We start from the raw sequence: 23,871 nt of genomic DNA, 5'->3' as shown, positions 1-23,871 counted from the left end.
ACATGAAGGGAGAGAAAAATTACTTAAGCAACCAGTAGAATATTGGCACAAGGACAAATGAGTATAAACGAGCCATGAATTAATTACGGTGAGAAATTAGGATAAGTACCTGGAAGGAGAAGTGCTGCTTTCAGGCTAATTTATGGAAAAATGAGCTGCCCAGTTGCTCCGGATTCAGCATGAAAAGGTTGGAATTATTCCTCTCCTCAAAGCTCAGGTGTGGGAATGCATGGCTGTAGGCTGTGCCCACATTCTGACTTGTATCCCACAACACTAGAGAGCTATAAAGTTTTACTTCATTTGGCATCCAAAAAGGAAAAAATAAGTGAAAATCCTTATGCCATCTCATTTTTAGAGAACTACTTTTAGATGCTGTGGGATCAGACACTTACTAACTTTTCCATAGTGGAAGAGAATGAATAAGGAGCCTGCCCCTGGAATCCCAAATCCCACTCTGTCCACACACTTCCCCAAGAGGGAAAACATGCTCTAATCCAAAATATAAAACAATAAAAATTTTATCCTGGCACACCCAAGAGCTTTAGAGAGATTAGACTCCCCCAGGAAGTGCAAGTCCTTGTTTTTCCATAGCATGAAGCATGTTTGAGCTTTTTTTAAACAGCTAGGAAAATTAGGGGGTTTTTTTTAAACAAATATTTCTTGAGCTTGATTTTTTATTCCCTACCCACTTGTAAACTCTCTGTAAATGGATTTTTAAAATGACAGTGTTTATCCTAGACTTCAAATTATTCACAAACATGTCCAATAAATAATTCTTGTTCTGCAGACTATTTGTAAAATGCATATTTATCTGGAATTGAAAATTCATGCTATGCAGCTAATTAGCCTTCTCAGAGGGCTTAAGCAAGCCTGTAGGGTGCCTAGGGCTTCTCCCAGCTCTCGGCACAGGGCTTTGCATTCCCCCTAACTGAATTTATATTTCCAAATTTTTTGGACTATTTTATCTTGAAATCACACCCCTCCTCCACCCCCCAGCTTTCTACTTGTATCTCAGTACAGCATTTGCTTGTTTTGATCAATCTCTCCTTGAATAATGAAATGCACTCGTGCTCCCTCACTAAATTAAAGCCCACTTAAATCTGTATCTTAAAGACAGTTTAGAAAAACAAGTTAGCCAGCAAAAAAGAGTATAAAGAAAGTGGGTGTCTGCCATTCGGCTTTCTTGTTAGATGCTCATCTCTGAATTCAATTTTCTCTGTACTTACCGCTTTAAGCTTATTTTTCCCTATTTCTGTATATTCTGGGCATGTTTAGCCGTACAAAATTTACATGTCTTGAAATGTAAAGAAACTTAGCCCCTGTTTAGCATTACTATAATTCTTTCAATACCTCAATAGCTTGATAATACCTCATTAGGTTACAATGAAAAAATAAGATAGATAACTCATTAAAAATGAAGAAAAATTTGTTCAGTTCTATAATCTTAGAAATCATGGTCTTCCGATAAAAATTCCCAATTTTGCCTGACAGGAGATACTAAACATCATATAGGAATGACTTTTGACTCTTTTCTCCCTCATAATTTTCATCAATATTTAGAAAATTCATTAGTCACCATCTTTTACCTCTCAAGAAAATGCAAAGTCTTTCAATTGTCAAAATTTGCTAGAGCAATTTTGTCTTGAATATTTTTGAAGAATGTTTGGAAGAGTGACTTTGAGTGGAAAGCTCTGGGACCAGTCAGAACTTCCGAAGATGTTACACTTTTGTTGTGGTAGTACTGTGAATATTTGGGTGACAATCCCTTGAATGGATCCCCACTGCAGTGGAATTTGGTCAGGATTTAAAGTTGCTGACTGATACTTAGAAGTATCATCAGCCATGCTCAGTTGTGCATACAAAGATGAACTCTTACTGCTCAGAGAAATCAGAGGTTCTGTCAAACAAGTAGCCACGTATGCATCTAACTGTTCTAACAAAAGCTATTGAAATTTTATTTCAGAGAAAATAAGCCACCTTTCAGATCACCTGGGTCTATATCAAAACATGATTGCTGTCAAATCTGAATCCTGCCTTGGTAAAGAAAGTAGGGCCGGAGAAACTGAGAAAGTTCAAGGTTTAGGAACACCTTCTCAGCAGGGTGTGTTCATTGACACTCCTAGAAATACTGGACTGCTTTTAAAGACAGAGCTGCTGACCAGCAAATCTCATGTAATTTCACCTAGTGTTGAATACCTGCTTTTTAAGGTGCTACTTTAAGGAATGAGTCACAAGGTAGAAGCTTAGATCACCTGAACAATGTAATTACTGAGAAGGAGCAGATTGAGAGCACACAGACTACACCGTGCTTTATTTCTGGAGCTGACAAAAGCTGCAATTTGTTATTTAGTTAAACCTGGCAGATTAATGACCTATCAAATTAGGGATGCTGTACACTGCATCAAAGTCACAACCAACTTATTCAGATCCCTTACTTATTAAATCAAATCCACAACAGAGCAAACCACACACACCACTAGTAAAACGTGTTCCCTGCTCCACCACACTGAGCTGCTAATCAGTATCTTCATCCCAACCACGGACTTCGTTGTGCTGAACTCATGCAGGACAGCTGGGGAAAGTTCCTTCCATGTAAATATGTTCTCCCTAGAAACATGTTCCGCAGTTTTGTGTCATTCCTAAACTAACCCTGTAAATAAACTGCAACTCCCATCAATGGCTACCTGGATCATGAGAATATAGATTATGAAACCCAGCAGATCCTCACTTCACAACCAAATACAATATCATAAAATCTCTGAGGAAGCTGTAAAATATATTTTGACAGGTTAAGCTCTCTGGTCTGTATAGCATATGTATGCAGAGTTAGATTTCAAAAGGTTTTAGGAGAGGAGGAGAAGAATAAATATTTCCATACACAGCCAGCACAGAACCTCATAGCAGTTGTCCTTGAAAGCTGAGCTCTGGAAGAACAATTTCCAGGATTAAAAAGTTAGGTGCAATATAAATACTGCAGGCTTGGTCTGATTCTTAATTTTTGATTTGGAGTCACAGACAGGCAATTAATTTAAATTAGGTGGTATCAGAAGGGATGCTGCTGTAGCAGATTTCTCATCTGTTAATTTAGAACTAGCAGCAATGGTATCCAGTCAAGTTTATTTTAATTTATAGGCATCTTCAGCCTTCTGCTCAGAAGGAAGATCAAATGTGGAGTTGATCAGACTTTTTCAATATTGCTTTTTCTTTTCCTTTTAAATTTGTAGACTTGCTTTCAAATGCCTGACACAAAAACACAAACAGGCAAAATGTATGTCAGAAGCAGTAAAACTCCAAGATTGCTAAAACTGATCAAGATCTTAGCATGCTTGGTAATGATAAAATTTCTTTCCCTTTATTAATAATCTTTCTATAGTCTATGGTTGGAGATCCTTTTAGTTTGAGCAGTTCTTACTATAAATATATTCTCACAGCTACAAGAATATGCTCCATTATTTCAAATGCACTTGAATTTATTTTTTTTCAAAATTACCTATCTGTTCACATAATAGGTAACATTAGAGGTAAAAAGTGGATAGTGATATCCTATTTATCTGCATTTGATGGAGCAGATGGTAATTTTGAATCTGTATATGAGGTACATGTCATTAGTTTTGTCAAAAGCCACATCTGTGTCCAAGGGTTTGGTCTGTTGCTGAACAAAGTAACTTGCTTCAGCATCCTACTCAAAAGATTGCTTGTCTTAATTTACTCCAGCACCCTCAGCAGACAATAAGAGCCTACACAAGAAGTCTGGCACATTAAGAAACTGTTTTTCTGACTTGCTGTTCACCTTTCAAACATTATCTGATTTAATCCTGCCTGTAGAGCAGGTTTAAATATGCAACATTGTCGAGAACTCTGAGTCCCCTTTCACTGACCTGGCCCCTGAGTTGCTCTGCATCCATCTTACATCTCCTCATATGAAGGAGATGGACTTTGCTAGGACAAAGCCAGGAACCCTTCAGAATTTTAGTGCATGTCTTGTAGAGAAAGAGGAAACGAGGCTGAAGGAAAGAGGGTCCGACTCTCATCCTCAGTCCTGACTGCAGTTTAGGAGAACTCCAAGATCACACATCTTGTTTGCCAGGAAAAAGAGTGACAAACAGATATTCAGAGTAAGCTTTTGTCCAGACTGAACCGCTTTAACAGGAAGACAGAACCCCTTTAACAGGAAGACTGACTCAGAAAAAATAGAATTAAACTCTCTCTACTGCTGTTACTCTGTCCAAGACAGCAGAATACCAAAACCCAATCTGGGAATTCCTAACGTTTCCTGTGAAGACAGGTTTTGGTTTTACAGGAAGGAAACAAAGGTACCACAGCAAACTGATATTGTTTTGAGGCACTAATTTTCACTTGTAGCCTTTTGTGCTATTTTTATCTTTATTGGAGAAGAATTTGCCTTGACTGTGCCACTTAAATTGACTAAGATTTATTACATTCTCTCAGCAATTTCTTTAATGCGCCTTCAGAGCATTATGTAAAAATTGAGCAGGCAGAAGAGTCTGCTCCAGAGCTGCACACAAACAGATGTCTGGCAGTATCCTTCCAAGCCCCTATCCCCTGTTGGAAATATCAGAGCTGCCATGTCCACTCCACGAGACTGTCAAAGTCACCTCTCCTCAGCAAGGACAGCAGGACACAACTTTCATGGAGCAGCTCCAGCACTAATAAAATCAACCCCAAATCAGGCTCTTGGGTAGCAAGGCAAGCAGCCAAGTGGATACAAATGTTAGGGAGGCAAAATTCGACAGTCACGACCCTCTGCTGGTTTAGAGGAAGAGATATCACCACCCAATATTTCAATGAGAGGTTTTTTATAGGCAAAGTTAAGAGTGTGTTTTACTGAATTCCTTAGAGATTAAGGAAATGTTCTAAAAAGCACTAAATTACCTAAAGGACCCAATAAATATAAAAAAAATTATCTTTACTACTTAATGATCCAACCTGTTTTAAAAAATACATATTGTACTGCAATATTACATAAATACTGTGAAAATAACTCACCTATCCTCCATGTCAGCGCTGGGAAAGATACCTTCTACACAAAAGCATGCATGCAAAGAGAGTTATTAGATAGTCTAATGAGCTCAGAGTTATTAGATAGTCTAATGAGCTCAAAGGAAAGTGTGCTTCTCTTAAATGACACCTTAGATAAGGAAATCACATGCTTAAAGGTGATCCTGATGAAGGACTGAAATTACAAATCAGATAAGCAGGAAAGGGTTCATTACATTGTTCATTGAAGAGAAAGTTGCCATCAAAGTATCAGGTAGATGATGGAGGTACTTCATTCACCAAAAATTTGGGAATATTTCTTCTGTGACTTTTAAACTGCCTTTGGGAATTAAATCTTCACGTGTGTTACTTAGAAGCTCTTTTATACATCGTGCAATCATTCTGCAGTGGTCTTATTTTATTATGTATATTTTCACACCTGTGTTTATTTTTACGTATTGTACAATTTCAAAAGAATCCTATGGCATAAAAAACCCACACTTGTGGAACTCCTGGCTCTTTAGCATGAGTGAGGACACTAGAACACAGTTCAGAATAAAAAGATAGATAAATAGCTGATATACTGAATTTCACACAAGTTTATAGAGCTCAGTAGGAACAATCCCTGGATGACCCTTCTTTTCAAATTTAACTGTTTAGGTGCTTTTTTTAATTAAAGAAATCTTCTCACAGAATGAAACCTTAAATAGTGATGCCACAAACACTTTGAAACTGTAGAGCTAAGGGAAAGTTTGATCTGAAAGGAAAACCTCTTCATTATACTCTCTGAAATCAATTAAAAAGTAATAAAGAATCCTCCTAGTGCATTCTATACAAATATAGACTAAAGGAAAAAACAAATTGCAGTGTCCTGGTGTTTTAAGACTGCAGTACTACGTCAGCTAAAATTTAGCATGTGAATACCTTTGAATAACCTATACAGTTATTCAAAATATACTGTTGCCTTTCCAAGTTATTAAGTGCTGCAAAAATTTATCAGACAGTCCTTAGAACCACACTAAGCTGCTTTGGGCTACCTCAAGAGACAACTGAAAGATAAATATTCATATTTTAGCATATGTACACATGTAAATAAATAATATGGTTACCCTTGTATATGAAAGAGCTCTTTATTTGAACAAAAATGATTTAAAAGCAGACGACTTTTGGGTTCTGATTGTATTTTATTTAATATTGATTTTGTTTTCTAGGGAATGTACTTGTTCCACTGCTTTTTGCATTCAATTTAGCAGATGGTAATTTTGATTCTGTATGTGAGGTGCATGGCATGGTAGGTGAAATGGCTGATAAATAGGGAATTCAACTGAATAGGAAGTACATTTCATTTCACAATTCAATGCCTATTTAAAATATTTTCATTCAAAGGGGGAAAAAATGAGTTTCAACATGGCCTGTTGATTTCATCACCACCTGTCTTTCAAGATACAGTCATACATAGTAAATATTTAATTACTATGTTTGCTCAGTTTTTCTCTATATATTTTAATGTCTCATGCATTCAATATAATTTTAACTTGGGAGACAAGTCACGCAGGCTCCATGATTGGCTCAGGAGAAACCTGCAGTCAGTCAAATTCACAATGGAGTGTGGGGTTCTTGTTACAGAGGTGGGAAATCCACAAAGACATCCTCTCTGCTGCAGCTCACCTTCAGGGGGGTGACAGATGGCAGCACCTTCCCCCTCTGCTTTGCACCACCACCCCAAAGCGCAATCACACAGCTGATGACAGAAGTTTCTCCACAGTTTGCTTGAGGGATTGTGGAGTCTCCATCCATGGGAATAGTCAAAAGCCAAAGGAACATGGTCCTGGGCAACTTGTTCTAGATGTGCTTGCTCAAGCAGGGGAGTGGGACCTGAGGATCCACACAGATCCCTCCCAGATCCCTCCATTTTGTGTCATTCTCAGCCATTCTCAGCCATTTTGTGTGATTCTGTGCCTTGGTCTGATTCCTAAAGCACCTGAACTCAGCCCCTGGTGCCTGCTGGGAAGGATTCTGGAGCAAGGGATGACCCCAAACCCTTCCCATAGGATTCATCACCAAACAACACATCCCCAGTCCAGAGCATTGTATGCCAGACACAGTCAGAAGAAAAAAAAGGATCATTTCACTACAAACATTACTGCAGGGCTGGCCCAGGAGTCCCAGGGGTTCAGCTGGTGATGGGAAATCAGCAGAGTAAGAAAACACTGATGAACCCACAAAGGCAGGAATTGGTGTGGTTTGGCTCCTTTCTTTGGCGAAAACAGCTGAAGAGGAGCTCTTTGTGGCCCAGCAGAGAGAGCTCCTGCTGGGTGGAACTTCAGAGAAAGAGGGATTCTTAGAGAAGAGAAAAAATGGTCAAGAACAAGAAGGAAAAAACCATCAGGGCAGAAAATAGCATTTAAGAGAGATATCTCTGAAGAGACATTGGGTCAGAGGCCACAAATATTCCAGGTCCAACAAAAGGACGTGGACTGGGAGGGCATCCCTCCACAGGAAGGTCAAGGGGACACAAGTTGATTTATAAGTCCAGAAGCAGTGGAAAACATAACAAAATTCTTGTAAGTAAACAGAGAAAGATTAAATGTTTCCTTTAACTTCCTCAAACTATGTTAATATGGTTTCTGAGTGAAATAACCCAGCTCAAAGCGAGCCAGGTCACTCCAAGATATTTCATGGGCCAAATCCAAGGTTTCCCAAGTTGTTTCAATAATATAAAAGTGTTTATAGTCTGATGAAACCAGTTTTATCTCTGTACCATAAAAAAAACCAAAAAAACAAAAACAAAACAAAACAAAACAAAACAAAAAAAAAAAACCCACACAATGTTTAAAAAAGCAAAGGCACTGTTTGATGCATATTGCTCTGGGAAACCTGAGAGAAGCCCAGGGGAGAGTGGAAAAGCAGCAGTGATGAGAAGTGCACACAGTTATTGTAGTACAGCACACCAAAGCTATTTAAGAAGACAAGTAAAAGCTGTAGCAAACAAGCCTGAAGGTTATGACAGCAGCCTTGGACCTGGAAAACATGTTTTCCATGAAGCTCCAAGAGCTCCTCCATCATGATTTGGAGGCAAAACAAAACAAAACCCATGAAAATAAGAAAATGAGCTAAAAAAAAAAAAAAAAAAAAGAAAAGAAAAACGGGGAGATTTGGTCCTTTCAGTTCAAATGCTTTGTTCATCATGCCTTAGTTCCTTCTACACTATCATTTCCAGGAGAGATAAAGATAAAACACTTCAGCAGGCAATATGAGTACAAATCTGAAAAACACCTCAGATCTGGATTTTCAAAGATATCTATGGACAGAATAGCTACATTAAATAAAAAAATCAGATATAAAGTGCTTTCATATCTCCCTTTTAAATTCTTCAGTGCCATGTAGGTGATTTTCAAAGTCTTGCTAAAAGCCCAGCTCTATCTTTAAGTATTGAACTACCTTAGAGAACATGGGCCAACCTCCCTTCGAATCTTTCCAAAATGAAATGCAATTTCTTGTGTTACTGGGTGGGCAATTTTAATCATTCCTGCACCAAAATAGAGGGCCAAAAGTAGAGTTTAAAATAGTAGCATATCCCAGTTGTGGGATCCCATGTAAATAAACAGAGCCCTGAAGAAATACTAGTTGTTTTGAAATTTCTACCAGGAAATTAAGTGGACTAAAATGATAGAAGAAATAAAAAATGTGCATTTTATCCAGTTGTGCTTCATTATATTAAATTATGCAAGTTGATAGTGGAACTACAAAAATGTATCCCTCCCAAAGGTTTCTCCCCTAAACATCCCCAAATAAGTCCTGTGCAATCCAAAACTGCTTTTCTCCTGCATCCCATAATAAGCCCCTGTCTTGGTTTGGAAAGACAGGAGTCTGCTAAGGAAGGCAGGAGCCTCCCCTGAAACGGAGAATGTAAACCCTCTCCACCCTTCCGAATTGCTACAATTTTAAATTAAGGGGCTCTCAGGCAAAGATATGGGAGCAGGCAATAACAGTTCTTTAATAGGGAAGAAATAAAAAGAATAAAATAAACAATACAGTCCACTGGAACAACACTGACAGAGTCAGAACCCAACCTGACACCCTGTTAGTCAGGGTGCTAGTGGCAGTCCGATTGAAAATGTGTCAGGGTGCTAGTGGCAGTCCGATTGAAAATGTGGCTGCAGTCCTCTGAAGTATCAGGTGTGGTTCTGTTGGAGCAAGGGGGTTCTGTAGAGAAGGATGTAGTCTTCTTCTGAAGATCTAGGAGGAAAAGGTAGCTGCTGTTCTTCTGGGGAATCTCGTGGAGAAAAAATAAAACTGAAACTGCAATTTCAGAATCTTGGAGTATATGGGGTAGCAGTGCTTGGCTCCTCCCTCTGGGCGGAGCATCTCACAATGGGATGTTATAGTTCTTATCAGTCATGCACCGATATTCAATAGTCTGTTATCAGCGGAGGTCCCCTCCCGAGGAAAGTGTGAATGTAGTCATTCAAAGAGAGAGATAAGGCAAACTGCTCACTTGACAAAGTAATCAGCCATACAGATAGTAATAGAAAACATCTTGCATGCAATCTTCAACAGCCCCACAGCCCAGTGATGGGCCTGGAAGCTGCTGTCTGGATGTTATTTGTTCTCCCCATCCTGCCATTGTCTTTCTGAGCTCCAGTGTGGGTGTACAGAAGAGTTTTTACCACACAACCTAGCAGATATCTTGAATAAATGTAATGTGAAATGCAGATACAAAGGTCCAATAAAGAACATGATGAAGTCACATCAACTTTGGCTGCAAAACTATTTAATTGCATTCCTCTATTAATACTCTAAAAATGTCTGCATGGAGAAGTATTTAAATTGTCACAAATAAAAATAGGGGTTGTGTATGTTCACATGTGCTCTTGTATTGCTCTGTCTTTATTATTGCCCTGATAGTCACAGCAGAGGTGCCCACAAGTTTTCAGAAGTTTTCAGGAGGAATTACTGTCTCTGCGCACACAGCAGTCAGGTCGTCCCATTTTCAGCACAAGTACTGCTTTTCTATATTTCTAATTAATGAATTTTGCTTTATTGTTCACTCTATCAACTAACAACAATTTAAACCCACTATCAGATCAATACAAGCCTTTCCAGTGTTCATTATTCAACTCTCAGATGCTTTTCCTTCCTTTTCTTTTTTTCCTCTGTCTTCCTTAGGTATATTAAGCACCTTGGAGATGCACTGTAAAGGCCCTGGCTTACAACATAATTATTTTCCAAAGTTGATGTTTAAACTACCTTTTTTACAGTACTAAGTGAAAATGCCTGGAGCTGTAAATGCCAGAATAACTTTGAACAACATCTGTGTCCCAGTTAGATTACAGATTGTATTATCACAAATACACCTTCATAAGTGATAACCATGACATATTTCTGTGGTGGGGCACTCCTTTGCTTTGTATCTTGGTCATGATATTGGTCATTAAAGTTAATTTAAGTTCACTTCAGCCATATCCCACAACCAGTTTAAAGAAGATATGATGTTTTGAGCCCCCATAGAAACCATTTTTTCTAGAATATATTGCACTGCAGCAAAACAAAATTTGTATATGTAAAAGTATATACACAATTATATATATAAAAATATAATTATATATATATATATATTTTATATATATATATATGTATGTAAAGAGTATATAATATAATGTGAAATATTTACACATATGTAAACCTCCAAACCCATCAGCAGGAGGTTACACCACATCTCTGGGATGATTAATGTCTTTGGCAAATTTGACATTGGGTTTTGTCACAAGAAAATTGTATGAATATCTTTACTCAAGAGGCACACCACGTTTAGCCTCATTTATCATAATTACCTTAAGCTATTTCAACATTATAATGAAGGCTAGGGAATCAATTTAATTGTTTATTTATTTTAGAAAAAATATTTTCCATGTGTCATCATGTCTGCTTTGCACTTGACCTTTTAATCAAAACACTCACAATCGTTTCTTTTCACCCCATATTTATTTACTGATTACTTTTGCTCAGGATTTGTGTGCTGCCTGAGTGCTGAACAACCAACAGCCAGAAGGGTGACTCATTAGCACAAACCACAACTATTATGCTGTTTTAAGAGATAACTGAAGCAAGTTTACTCCTGATGCAGGACTGACCTTTTTGCATCTTCCTGAACCCTGTGGAGTTGCAAGTCATGATCAGTGATGGGACAGTTCCCAAGGAACTGAGAGGAAGTGCCTGAGCCCATTTCAGAGACAAATAATGTTGTAATTGTGCTTTAAAACCTTTCTTCTTTTTTGTGATGGTTGCAGCAATTAAGCTATATGAAAACTCAAACTGAAAAGAAGGATGAGCCCCTTTCTCTGAGAAAAAGAAAACCAATCAAATAAAGAGCAAGGTATCTGTTCTGAAACTATATTTAAAAATAATTAATCAGAATAAACACCACTTCAAAAAGAACCAATCTAGAACACAGAATAAATTTTACATAAGCTGTACTTCAATACAGAGTGTAAAGTAACAAAAAAAAAAAGTTTTCCAATAAGCATTTTGCAAAAAGAAGTAACTTGCTCCCCTCATATTGCTGATCAGTGTTGCCTCCTTACCAGGTCAAACCTGAAAATCAGACTTCTCATTAAGTAAAGATTTTTTCCAGCTGAAGGAAAAGAAAAAAAATACCAAAAAGTATCACTATAAAGTTTTTTAAAAGTTCATCCAAAGGAGTATTTCAAAGTCTGGATTGAAAAGAAACATAGTTCAGTATGAGCATAAGTAGTTACAGAAGTACTGTAGGCAATGCAGTCTTGCTCTGACTCAATATACATGAAGAATATTGATAGTGGAACTCAATTATGAATGACAGAGAAAAATACTGAAAATTAATATGAACAAAATGAAGGCTATTGATCAATGTCAACACCCATGAAAAGCCCTTCCCAAAAGAAAAAACCAAAAAACCCAGCTCAGCATATTTGGGGAGATAATTGAAAGGCAGAACAATAAATCTGCTTTAATAACCACTTGGGTCAAATAGAAATCAGACAGCAGAAGTCAGGTAGAAAAGAATCAGTGTTACAAATCCGCATTTTATAAATAATGGGACTATACAGGACATCCATCACATAACATATGGCTCAGAAAAAAAGTGCAGAGTTTGAAGAAGCCATTTCTACACTGTGTAATAAAATAGTTTGAAAATGAAACAAAGCCATTAGATTCAAAAATTTTTAAAAGTGAAACGACGTGACTTTCCTCTAAAAGGAAACACAGGTATATGGTTTCCAGTTTCTGAATAGTACAGTTCAGTAGTATTGCTGGAAGCTTGTTACTGGAAAATTAATCTATCATCCACTAACAGAGATGCTGAACAGAGGAGTCCAGATACAACTTGTCCTGATATTCAGTTGAGAGATATAGGAGAACAGAAATTTTTACCTGAAAGCTCTTCTAAAGGAATTTTATTTGCACCTTAATTTAACCAGAGTGGAAAGTTAAAGTGCATTCTGTGTCTTCAGCCTGAGTAAAAGAATGAAGGATTCATTATTAGACACAGACAAAATAAAATATTTCAATAGCATTTGTCATTATTCCTGATGATATTTTATTCTTATTTTCACCATTTCCTCTCATTAATTTTTTATTGTCCTGAATTACTTATAAGCAAAAATGCTGAATCAGAAAGTGTGGTAACAAATGTTTAAATTAATATGAAGCATATTCACAGTATATCATCTTAAAGGTATCACTTTTTAAATCTTTTTAAAGGTATTACTGTCAAAGGGTGGAATTTCATTAAAATTATAAAAGCACTTGTAATATGGTCAACAGAGCCTTAAGAGGCAAAAATGTAACTCCTAAGTTTACAAGAATTATGTCTTAAAATGTTGCATAAGGTCTTTAGGCATTTTTTAACTTTCTTTTCCCATACTCTAAAAGAAATTCAGATTTCAATGGTACTAATGTTAAGGGCAAGATTAGTCTTAAATGGATTTGATTGTAGTGATTGGAATGTACCACTTAGTTTACCACTCCCCTACAAGGCACAAGTCTGACTTTACAAATCAAGATACAGATATTTGCTAAAATGCACCAGAAACCTGGCCTTTATCTAATTCCACTGCAAAACATGTAAAACAGGTCTCTAATAATCACCTCAGGAAAATATCATTAGCTCTCCATCTCTTTTTTATTATTGTTTGGTATTTCCACACCTTAGCACAACTGTTCTCTTCTCCCACTACCACCTTAAGAGCTCAGGAGGAAAGGATCATTAATCTATGAGCATTTTCCACTTTCAAAAAAGTAGAAAGTCAAATTCTGCACCAACCATAAAGACAAAAAAAAAGGAGAACTTCTCTGAAATTACCTTTAATTCTCCTTTATGAGAAAGGGCTGTCTAAATGCAAATGAATCCACAAATACCTTTGCAGAGGTCTAGGAAATTTGGTGCTTCCAAAACTAGACCTAATAACCCAATTTCTGTGAAGGGAATGCCATCCTGGGAGAACTGTTTTTAGAGGGCCAATATGGAGAAAGGTTGAGGAAAAAAGGCATTAAAAAATATATTGATATTTATAGTACAGCAGCCTGTCAGTGATAAAAATGTAGGTAAACCTATAAAATACTCACAGAATATCAAATGTCCATACCACGCCAAATTCCCAAGCATTCCACTGAAGGTGTGGATTTCCTTCTCCACTCTCCAACCTCCCTTGCACAGACAGGTGTCAGACACTGCAGCACTTTGATACTTCAAAGGTGTGAAAAGGGAGATGAGAGTGAGCTGCCAACGTGAATTCGAAGGATCAAAAGCAGGAAAAAAGGAGAACGACCTAGATTTGACACACTTCAATTCACTGTGACACTGCCCACTTCCAAACTGTTACAAGAATAATTTTTGTGAAAACCTGTATTGGAACTAATATTCATGTGCTTAAAAAATGACAGGAACCAAAGAAGACAATTTTTTTTGTCTCTTGTGAAAATGACTTTAAATCATTTTTTGCATAAATAATATGTAAATTCTGTGCATCAACTTGAAGATGGTGAAAAGGAGTGTGGACTGCAACCAGCTCATCCCAGTTTTCCCTTTCACCTGATATGAAAAGGGCACATTAGCCATGAGAATTAATAAAATTCTGATTGCAGATGTTCAAATACTGGATATTCTCCTTTCTCTATTCCAGATTAAGGACAAATATCTAAATATTAAATTCACTTGAAAAATGAAACTCATCTGAACTGTTGTTTGTGTGTTTGAAGAGGACAGCTTTCAGAGGAACAAAACATTCAAAGGCATTGTCTCCATAAATTTAGCATCTCACAGAGACAATGAATGTATGGAGAATTCCTCATGTCAAACTATTTTTTATGGCTGGTCTGTTAGATTGCAGCCAGTAGAGTTGATAAACAGCCAGCACAGAAATCTCCACACTTTTACCACTCCATTTGAGGAGCTATTTGTGCCCAAAATGCAGTCAGTCAGCCCAAACAACTGAAAAAAAATGGACTCCTCAGCTCTCCTGCAGCAGCTCGCCTGCTGAGCCACAGAGGGCACATCGTTCTTCAGAACTATCCTGGAACTTTTCTCCTTGTTGAAGTAACAGGATGTGCCCAAGCCACCATGACAAACAATCACTCTCTGTCTAGCTTCTCCTACCACACTCAAACTTTCTGATAACATTGCAGGATGAGACTGCAAAGTGAATGTGCATTTTGGCATTGGAAAGAGCTTTTGACTTTTCCACTGTCCTCCAAATCTTCCCTCCTTAATTTTCATGCTGGTAATTTCCTTGGTTTTGCTTCATGGAAGGGAGGTTCTCTTATATTTAGCTCTCTTACCTTTGAGCAATGTCCCATGTAAAAGACTGACCTGGCTTATTTGTTCCTTTTGTATAAACATCAGCTGAAGTCCCAGGACTTGATTCCAGACTCACTTCTCCTTGTTTTACAGCACAGCAAAGAAACAGCCTTCATTACTTCTGTGGCGTGCCAATAAGATGAAAAAGTTCAAAACAAATCATCCTCTGCTTGAGTCTAATTTATTCCTTTGGATTACTGGGAAACTGATTTTGTCACGAGCTCATATCTATATACACAGTCTATATGGGATTTTTATTTTTTCCAGAACTAGAACTCTTCTTGACTCTACTAGATGTCTTTCCCTCACACTTGCAGACTCAAGCCTTACCTAGTTGGAGTTTATGGCAGATAAAATAAGCCCATTTGCCCAAACATCCAATCTCATTGTTAGTTCAGGCTGAGATGAGAGTCACACTCTTTGCTTTGGGGTGGCTCACATCTCATCTGCATTTTCACTATAAACTCTGCCCTAAAAACTCATTCCAAGATGAAGAATGATTGGCATATAAGTTCCATATCTTAAAGTCTTTAACAAAAAAAGTTCAAAATGGTTTGATTGTTTTTAAACTGTAAGAAGAAGAAGAAAAACAAAATAAAGCCAAAACTCAATTCTCAATGTTGAGGACAAAGTATTTTTTCTCTTTGAGGCTGAAAGTCACTTCACTTAGACTCTGCTTGTTAGATTCACTGCAAGTCTTATGTAGGTGGAATGAGACTTGCTGGGGAAAGAAAACCTAAAAATTAGGAAGAGGACACAAAGAGCATGACAGAGTAAAGGGAAAGCTGAACTCATTTTCCTCCACTATAAAAGCTTGATGTACTAATGGTGTGAGATAAAAGTGTGTCAGACTGATTACTCAGTCTTACTTTTGAGTCTGATTTTTCCTGTGTGCTGAATGTCTTCTGTGACAAGAATAAGGTGTTTGCATTTCAGACAACCATCCTGAGCAGCACAGATTATATTAATGCCATCAGCATTTTGGGTTGAGTTGATTAGCATGCAACCCAGACAAGTGACCTGGTAGACTGCGACCATCACAGCAGGACTTCTGATTCCAGCACTGCTTCCAGAAGGGAGGCAACTTAAAACTATGCAGCCAGAAAACTTGGCAGACTCTCAGTTTCATTCAGGCAGGCTTACTGAAGAACTTTCTAGATCAATATAATCAAAGGGAACTTACATACGAGGCTCCCTTCCAATTCCAGCCTGCAAGAAAACTACACTTAGAGATACTGGCATTTGCTTTAGAGCTTGGTTTGAGACACGTTTCCCTGTTGTTTGCAAGAGAGCAAACTGCTAAAGGCTGTTAAAGAAAGAAGCCTTTTTACACTTTTGATAGCAACCTTTGCCCAAACTGCATGGCAGAGCTATGTAAAGCCCTATTGAGGAGACTGTATTGACAGAGCCCAATTGACAGAGACTATATTCCCAGTGTAAGGTAAACTCTTGACACGGCTGGCTGGATCACATTCTTCCTTGGCGCTTGACATACCAAAAATACAATAAAATGAAAAAATATCACTGTACTTTTTATCACTGATGTCTAGAAAACCTTTCAAGTCAGAGGATGATCTTCCAGCTTCAGCAAACCGCACGTTCTCTGCAATCGAGGCATCCAAGCTGTTGAGAGAGAACAAACTTCTTGTAAAAATTTTTCAGAGGGCTTATTAGTTTAGAGGCTGCAGATGTAATTCAGATTCAAACACATGCAAAACCACAAGGCTTTGAAATTGCCTGAAGTAGCACCTTTCTGGATGACAAATGTCCTGTTGAGACAGAATTCACAATCATGAGCTCACTGACACCTATTCCTTGGTTACTCCTGCCTGGCCCTTGGACCATTTTCTGCTACAGCAAGTGTTCTAATACCTCAGATCTCAGCTTTCCTCTTCCTGCTACCAGAAACCAGTCAGGATTCTTTTTTTTTCATTAGTTGTCGTGTGCTCTCTCTGCATTTCTGCCAACAGCAGGGGTGTGCAATGGCCCTAATGAATTTTTCATGTTCGCTTGAAAAAGAGCCAACTCTTTTAGCTACTTCATCTTGATACAAGCTGCATTGATTCCCTCACAGGCCAGTGAACATACCACTAAAAAATCTGACCTAGCAATGTCTTGCAGTATGGATTAGTAGCAAGATAAATTGTGATAAAACCTTACTTTGCTAAGTTTCAAAAGAAAAATAATTAGACTATCCATAAAGCAACCTTCTTTAGCTGTGGGAAAAAGCAAAACTCAGTGAAACCAACAGACCACCAGAAAGAATTGGAAATTTGTCCTCAAAACCTTAAACAGGGCAGGGGAGTGCTATTGACACTGTTTCATATGCACATGGGAGTGCCTCCATCTCCAGAAAGTGGGCTTGTATTAATTGCAGGATAGCAAGGAGTTTTAGAAGTAAATAAAAGTTTAACTTGAAGTTTGTTAAATTTAACTTGAAGTTTGTAAATACTCATTGTTGGTACCTTTTGTTTTTTTATCTCACTGCTATTATTTCCAGTAAATTGCTCTTATCTCGACCCATGATCTTTACCTTTTTGCGTCCCCAGTTCCCCACAGGGGGAATGGGGTTTTGTGAGTGAGCAGCACATGGTCTGTTTCCGTGGGAACACTAAACTGGGGAACACCATTCCAAAACCACAATAATTTATTATACAAGAGTTGAGGCTTGTGACAAGATTCTATTGATGTTCTTAAAATATCTTGCCTGCCCTGAGCCTGGCTTGACCTCTGTGGAGTGGCTCCAGGTGTACAGACTTGGGAGAGGAGTTTGCAGAAGATTAGGAGGACAGTTACTTCTTTCCAATTTAAAATGTCTCTTTTGAGCAATCAAAGCAAAATTACCCCTAGTACTGGTTTCTCAGCTAGTACAGAGGAGAATGAGTGAGAAGTTTGCCATGAGAGGAAGTTTAGGCAACAGAAATAGTGGAGAGGCTGCTACAGCCCAGCCTTTTTTTACTGAAACCTCTGGCAAGCATTTCACAATCAGCACACACAGAATAGTCATCTACAGAGAAGAACCACTGAGATTCAAATTATTGAAAAAACCCAAACCAACAAAACTGAAGTAATTTTGTGGCTGTTTTTTGCCAAAATGCCAACATGAATACAGCTTAATCTTCTGAGATAGAACACAGAGCCTTGCACTGACAACACATATTTCACGCTTAGGTTTTACATTTTGTAGGTAACAGCATGTAATCCACTGCAGTTTTATTCCACAACCTTAAAGAATTTCACACACATCAGCTAATTACTCCTGACAAGACTCCTCTGAGGTAAGTGTGAATGTATAATTTGCATTTTATAGGTGAGGGATTTTAGACAGAATAAAATATTCCCGTCTCACACTTCTGCAAGCCCACTGAAAAATAAATCTCTATTAAATAAGGGAGTTCCAGATTTGACTAAAGCAATCAATGCCAAGGTTCAGTGCTGGACATTTTGTTCTTTTCATTGATATCTGTGCTCATTCTAAAATATCACAGTATCTTCCTCTGGTTTCTGTATGAAAACTTTCAGTCAGGATCTTCCTTTCCTGAGTAGCTGCTTGAAACCCAACACCATATAAGCCCTTGAGGAAACCAGGGGTTTGGGTTAAATATCTTTAAAAGCTGGCAAGCACTTTCCAACTAGGCATGGTTAGAAGTTTTTTGATGGATGTTCCTTCTCTGGGAGAGACACTGCTGAGGGATGAGACATGTCCAGCAGAACTGCAGGCAGGGAGCAGGAGGGAAGCCTGGTGGTCATGGTCCCTCTGGGGTGGCACCAAGCACCTGGGATGTCTCAATTCCCAGCTGGGGAGTCATGGAATTCCCTGACTCTAACCCTGCCCCTGACAGCTTCTCACTTAGCAAGCTGCTGGGCTCCACAAACACATCTTTGTTCTGCTTTGCTTCCCAGGCAGTCACCACACACTTGTAGCTCCAGGGCAGATTATATAATTGATGGACTACCTGGGAACAAATATAGAGCCATTGCTCAGAGACACAATTTATTTACATAAGAAATTTTTTCTTTTAAAGTAATATATAAATTGTTTCACTCCAATTAAATACTTTATATATATATATATATATATATATATATAATACTAAAGGAAAATTACTCTTTTCATCACCCAAGTTCCTAATTTAGAACATCTAGAACTGTGTTTAAGACTGCTAACACTGCAAAGAAATTGCTTACTGCTTACTGATACCCAAAGTTTGGATCAGGCTTAATTCTAATGCTGAAAGATGAAGAAGTTGGGAAACCTAGGGAAGCAAAGGGAAAGCCTCAATTTTGCTTTCTACTGTCAGCAGTCTGTGCCCAGCTATGAGAATAATTGCTCATGCATACTTACATCAACATAGTTGAACTTGATGAGGTTTTGTGGATAGAATTTTTCCCATTTGGTCTTATTACACAAGAGATTTCTAATTTATCACACCAAAACCAGTGCAGCTTCTGTGCTTCCAGGTTCATGTTTAAAAATAAAAAAAAATTAATTCTAAAAATTATTTAAAATATACCTGCCTGGAAAGTAGCAGTAAGCATGAATTTAAGAAAAAGCTGGGAGGAACAGGCAGGAAAGATGCATCAAACAAATGGGATTCCCCCACTACGCAACAAAAGCTGAAAAATAGGTGTGGATTTTTAACTTATCTTATGTACATTAAGAGAATATAAAATAAATGTGTTTCCTTGCAACCCACAAGTCTCTGCAACTAAACAAAACTAAGCAGAGTGGCTAAAATGCCACCCTGTGATAGTACCTAAGGGTCTGTAAGTAGTTTATTTCTTTTAGTTTTCATGGAAGGTGGCATGTTTTAAGTGAGCAAAATCTTCCTGATAAATAATTTCTGCAAAATCAAGGCCTGTGTAAAGTGTTCACTATGTGCATTCCCTTTTCTTGCTTGTATTTTGCAAAACATGTGATGAAAGGTTTATTCGCTGTGATTTTTCACCATTCTGAAGTCAAAATGCAAGTCATCTGCTGCCTGATTTCTGTTCAGAGATGCAAAGATACAAAAAGCTAGAGAAATCCTTAAATATTAAAGGTCATAAACCCACCTAACAAAATTTAATACAATGCATAGAGAAACAATCGACCATAGAGGATGTGGCACAACCATTCCATTTTAGCAGATGTTCTCTTTGCTACGTTCCAGCCTTTTCCTGTGCCCTGAGATATTTATGGAAGACTCAGTTCCACTGCAATCCTGGGTGAGAAGTGACACTCGGATGTGCAGCACCGTAAAAACAGCTCTGCAAGCTGACAAAATCCTGTGGTAAAGACCCACTGGAATAAACACTGTGTGCAGGGAGAAGAAATGTGATAGATGTCAGTGAAAACTGCAGGAAATGTACTGTCTGCATGCAGCATTCCCTGTGGCTGAACCTATCACTCCCACTGGCACATGAAATGCTTATTCTCTAGGGGGAAAGCAGAGCATCAGACAGCGAGATCAGAAGAATGAAACAGAGCTTCAAAGTTCTCGAGGAAGATGAGAGCAAAGCAAGCTTTACATGGTTGGTTGGGAATGGATGGAGTAACAGATGTGTTGTGAGCACAGCCTTTATGGGAAAGCAGTGCCTGGCTCTGAGACCCTGTTATGATCCCATTATAGGAGATGGCTCTGCCCGAATTAAGGTGCAAACGAGACCATCTGCCAAAGTCAATAGCAGGGGTTTTGTTTAACAGTAAATGAATGTGAGGGACAGAGATTGAAAGAAATAGAAAAGAGGGGTGCGGAGGAGAAAGAAACAGGAAGATTAAGCAGAAAATAAGTGAGGATCCAGCGGAGTCCTCTTGGTCTTTCTTCTCACTGGGCTTATTGGTTATGGTTCCGAGGTCATACAAAACTCTTCATTATTTATACATTTTAACAAACAAAGGAATTAATGCTTATTAGCTACACAGATCTCCTATTCCATTGGTTAATGAGTGATTCCCTCATTTCTAATGCTAATTATTCCCGTGTGCAGTCTTTCTCTTCTTTTGAGTTGGTGGTTGGGATCTTCCCCCCTGAAATTATCCTTTCTCCAGTCAGAGCTGGTTTCAGCACCATTGCTGAGTTGGCTTTCCTGGTGGCCGGTAAATTCTGCATTCTTCATGTCCATCATCAGTGATACATTCTTGTCCCCCAGATTTATTTACCTCTCCTCAGGCCTGAGACAGTCAGACAGCAGCACCACCTTTATCGTGTCTCAAGTGCTTCCTGGGCTTCAGCCCTTATCCTCTCTGGTTCTCTCAATCTGATCCAGTTTAAAGCTGTTATAGACAGAGCCAAGGCTTGTGGGGGAGCCTCAAGCACATTTCATCTCCTCACATCTCTGTTTCCATGTGGATCAAGGCCAGGGCACATGGGAGCTCCTGAGCATGTTCCAAAGCCCTCCTCAGTCTCAAAAAGGTGCCTCGCACAGCAACATTCATCTTCTGGAAAACTGAAAGGACAAGATCAGCACATTTTAAAAGCTGTATTAATGTCACCACTATTAATGATTATTGTTCTGTTACTTGGAATAGGGCAGTTAATACAAGGTCTTCACTGGAAAGGAATGCAACATTGTCTTGCTACATTTATATGCTAATAATGATCTTGCATCCCCAAAAAAGTAGAAGGGCAATAATAATAGAAGATTGCTTGTACCAGGAACCATTTGGGTCTCTTGACTGTCGTTGCAGTTATTGCATGCAAATAGATGTATGCAGCTTAAAGCCTTGCTCTGATCTGCTCTCTTATTTCCCAAAGACACACTCAACACTAATGACTACCTGCATGACACAATGGAACTCATAATTACTTTTCATTTAACAAAAAACTGTAAATGTTAATGAAGAGTTTTGAGTATTTCCCACATCTCAAGATACTACTTCACGTGTCTTAATCAGCTTGTAATCCTGCTTAGAGTAATAAAGATAAACCCAAAGACTGGTAGGAATTAGATACTTTTGGTGACCCCAAATTGTAAAGTTTCAAGCAAAACAGCAGGGAAATCAAAATAAAAAACAAAGAAATAAAACCCCATGGAATGATATACTAAATGATAGATGATTATAATGGAGCACACAAGTGACAAATCTAAAGATTATTTATTCAATAGCTCAGAGACAAAAGTACATCAGTAAGGAGGCTTGAAATTTCATTGAGAAAATGGAGACAGAGAGGAAGAAATTATCTAAGATGAGGAAAAGCCAAGATTCATAAAAAGAGATGAAGGAGTAAATTAATTTCACTTTAAGATAAAGACTGGTGCTATGAAAAAGGCAAAAGAAATGACAGCTGGGAAAGGACACACAGGAAACTATATGCACAAATTGCAAATTATAAGTTTCAATAAGTTTTCCTAATTTCCTGACTTTAAGGAGGAAAGGGGGTGAAAAATGTAGGTGGGTTAGAAACTAGAATAAGAATAAAGACACAGTGGTTTAGATGAGCTCAAAACCATTAAAGATTCTGAGAATCCAGTAGAAAATTACTGTAAATTATTACCTTGTGAAATCTCTTATCTTTGGAAAATTAGTGGTGGTTGTATACAAGCTCTTAGCAATAGTCAAAATATCTTCATCTTGGCAGCCTCATAAGGAATGGCAAAATACAAACAGCTGTGAAAGAGTCTTAACTGATTTCTTTTGGAGGATTTGTTCTCAAGGTCAGTCAAGCAAATAAATTGTGGTGATTTACCCTTCAAGCCTTACAATTTATTTTTTATCCTTTTGAATTTTGTACAAACAAGTTATTTTGCAAAGTGTATTTAAGAAAATTTGATTAGTAACTCTGCTAATGCTAGAGCTGTATATTGTGACACTATAAATCTTCATAATTCAATTATTGAAAAGTGAGCATCATTGGCCAATTATATTTGTACACTTAGGATTTTTCTGCTGAAAAATCCATCATCTTAGAAGAGATTTGGAACTGCTGTATTCAATTAAAATGGCTTTTCGTATCTTTATGCCTCAGTTTCCAATCAGCCAAACAGAAATATCTCCTTTCCTGTTTGTAAGAATACCATTTTTAGTTGCTCAGTGACATTCCACAGGTTAATTTATAGATAAATATGTAATTTCTGCCAGCAATCAGACAAATCTCCTTGGGTCTTAAAATTAAAATAATTTATTATCAAATTATAGAGGCCATAAGACAAAGAAAAAGAAAGGAAAACCTGGTTTGATGGAAAAGAAAATATAAAACATAACCAACCCTAACCGTGCAGTTGTGCTCTCCTCGTCCTGTTCTGTGTAAGATCGATCTTTAATTAGAGATTTTCTAGGAAATATAAATCCCTATGTTCAATGTATTTAGTCTTCATAAAACCTCTGAGAATAGTGTGGCAAACTGATTTTTCTTGCAAGAAAGAAGTGCAAAATGGCTACAGAACCTAAAAAACCCTTTAACATTTGTATTCATAAGAGCTGTAGCAGATTGCCAGTGGAGCCACTCAGAGAGGCTCTCAAGATCAGTTCAACCTACTATTTTCATTAACAACTTTGCCACAGAACATTGGTGTGGGCTCCTTAAGACCTGCTGAGGGTGTGAAGCTGAATGGTACCATCAAAACAGATTATACCATTCAAAAACCAAAATGACCTTGAAAGCAGAAATAATGAAATGGGTTGAGGCTAACCAACTGCAGGGGTCAATGCTGGCAAAGAACAACCTGGTTTGAGCTGGCTGTTCATACATTTAGGCAGAAAATCAGAAGGATGCTTTAAGCTGTCAGAAGAGCAAGGTTCAGTAACAGCTTTCTGAAATGCTGCCAGAGTGACAGAGGAACAGATTTCTAAGTCTGCTGGTCTTGTGGACTCCTCTTCTCTTGGATTCAACCTCAAAGCCTGGGAATATTCAAATTTCAAAGCAAAGCTGTATGCTGCTTTCCAAATTGCAGTTTACTGATGGCATCTTGGTAAAAGCAAGGAGGTGATGATTAAAAAATTGCCAGAATGAGGACCCATAGTTCATAACTCCGGTTCTTGGTCTTGATGCAAATATGTTGTTCATCCAAGCAAGACATAAATCTTCTCTGGGGTATCTTCAAAACTGCAATGA

This window comes from Camarhynchus parvulus, chromosome 3 (assembly GCF_901933205.1).
Source record: "Camarhynchus parvulus chromosome 3, STF_HiC, whole genome shotgun sequence".
NCBI classification, from domain to species: domain Eukaryota; kingdom Metazoa; phylum Chordata; class Aves; order Passeriformes; family Thraupidae; genus Camarhynchus; species Camarhynchus parvulus.
Note: the sequence above shows the minus strand (reverse complement) of the source record.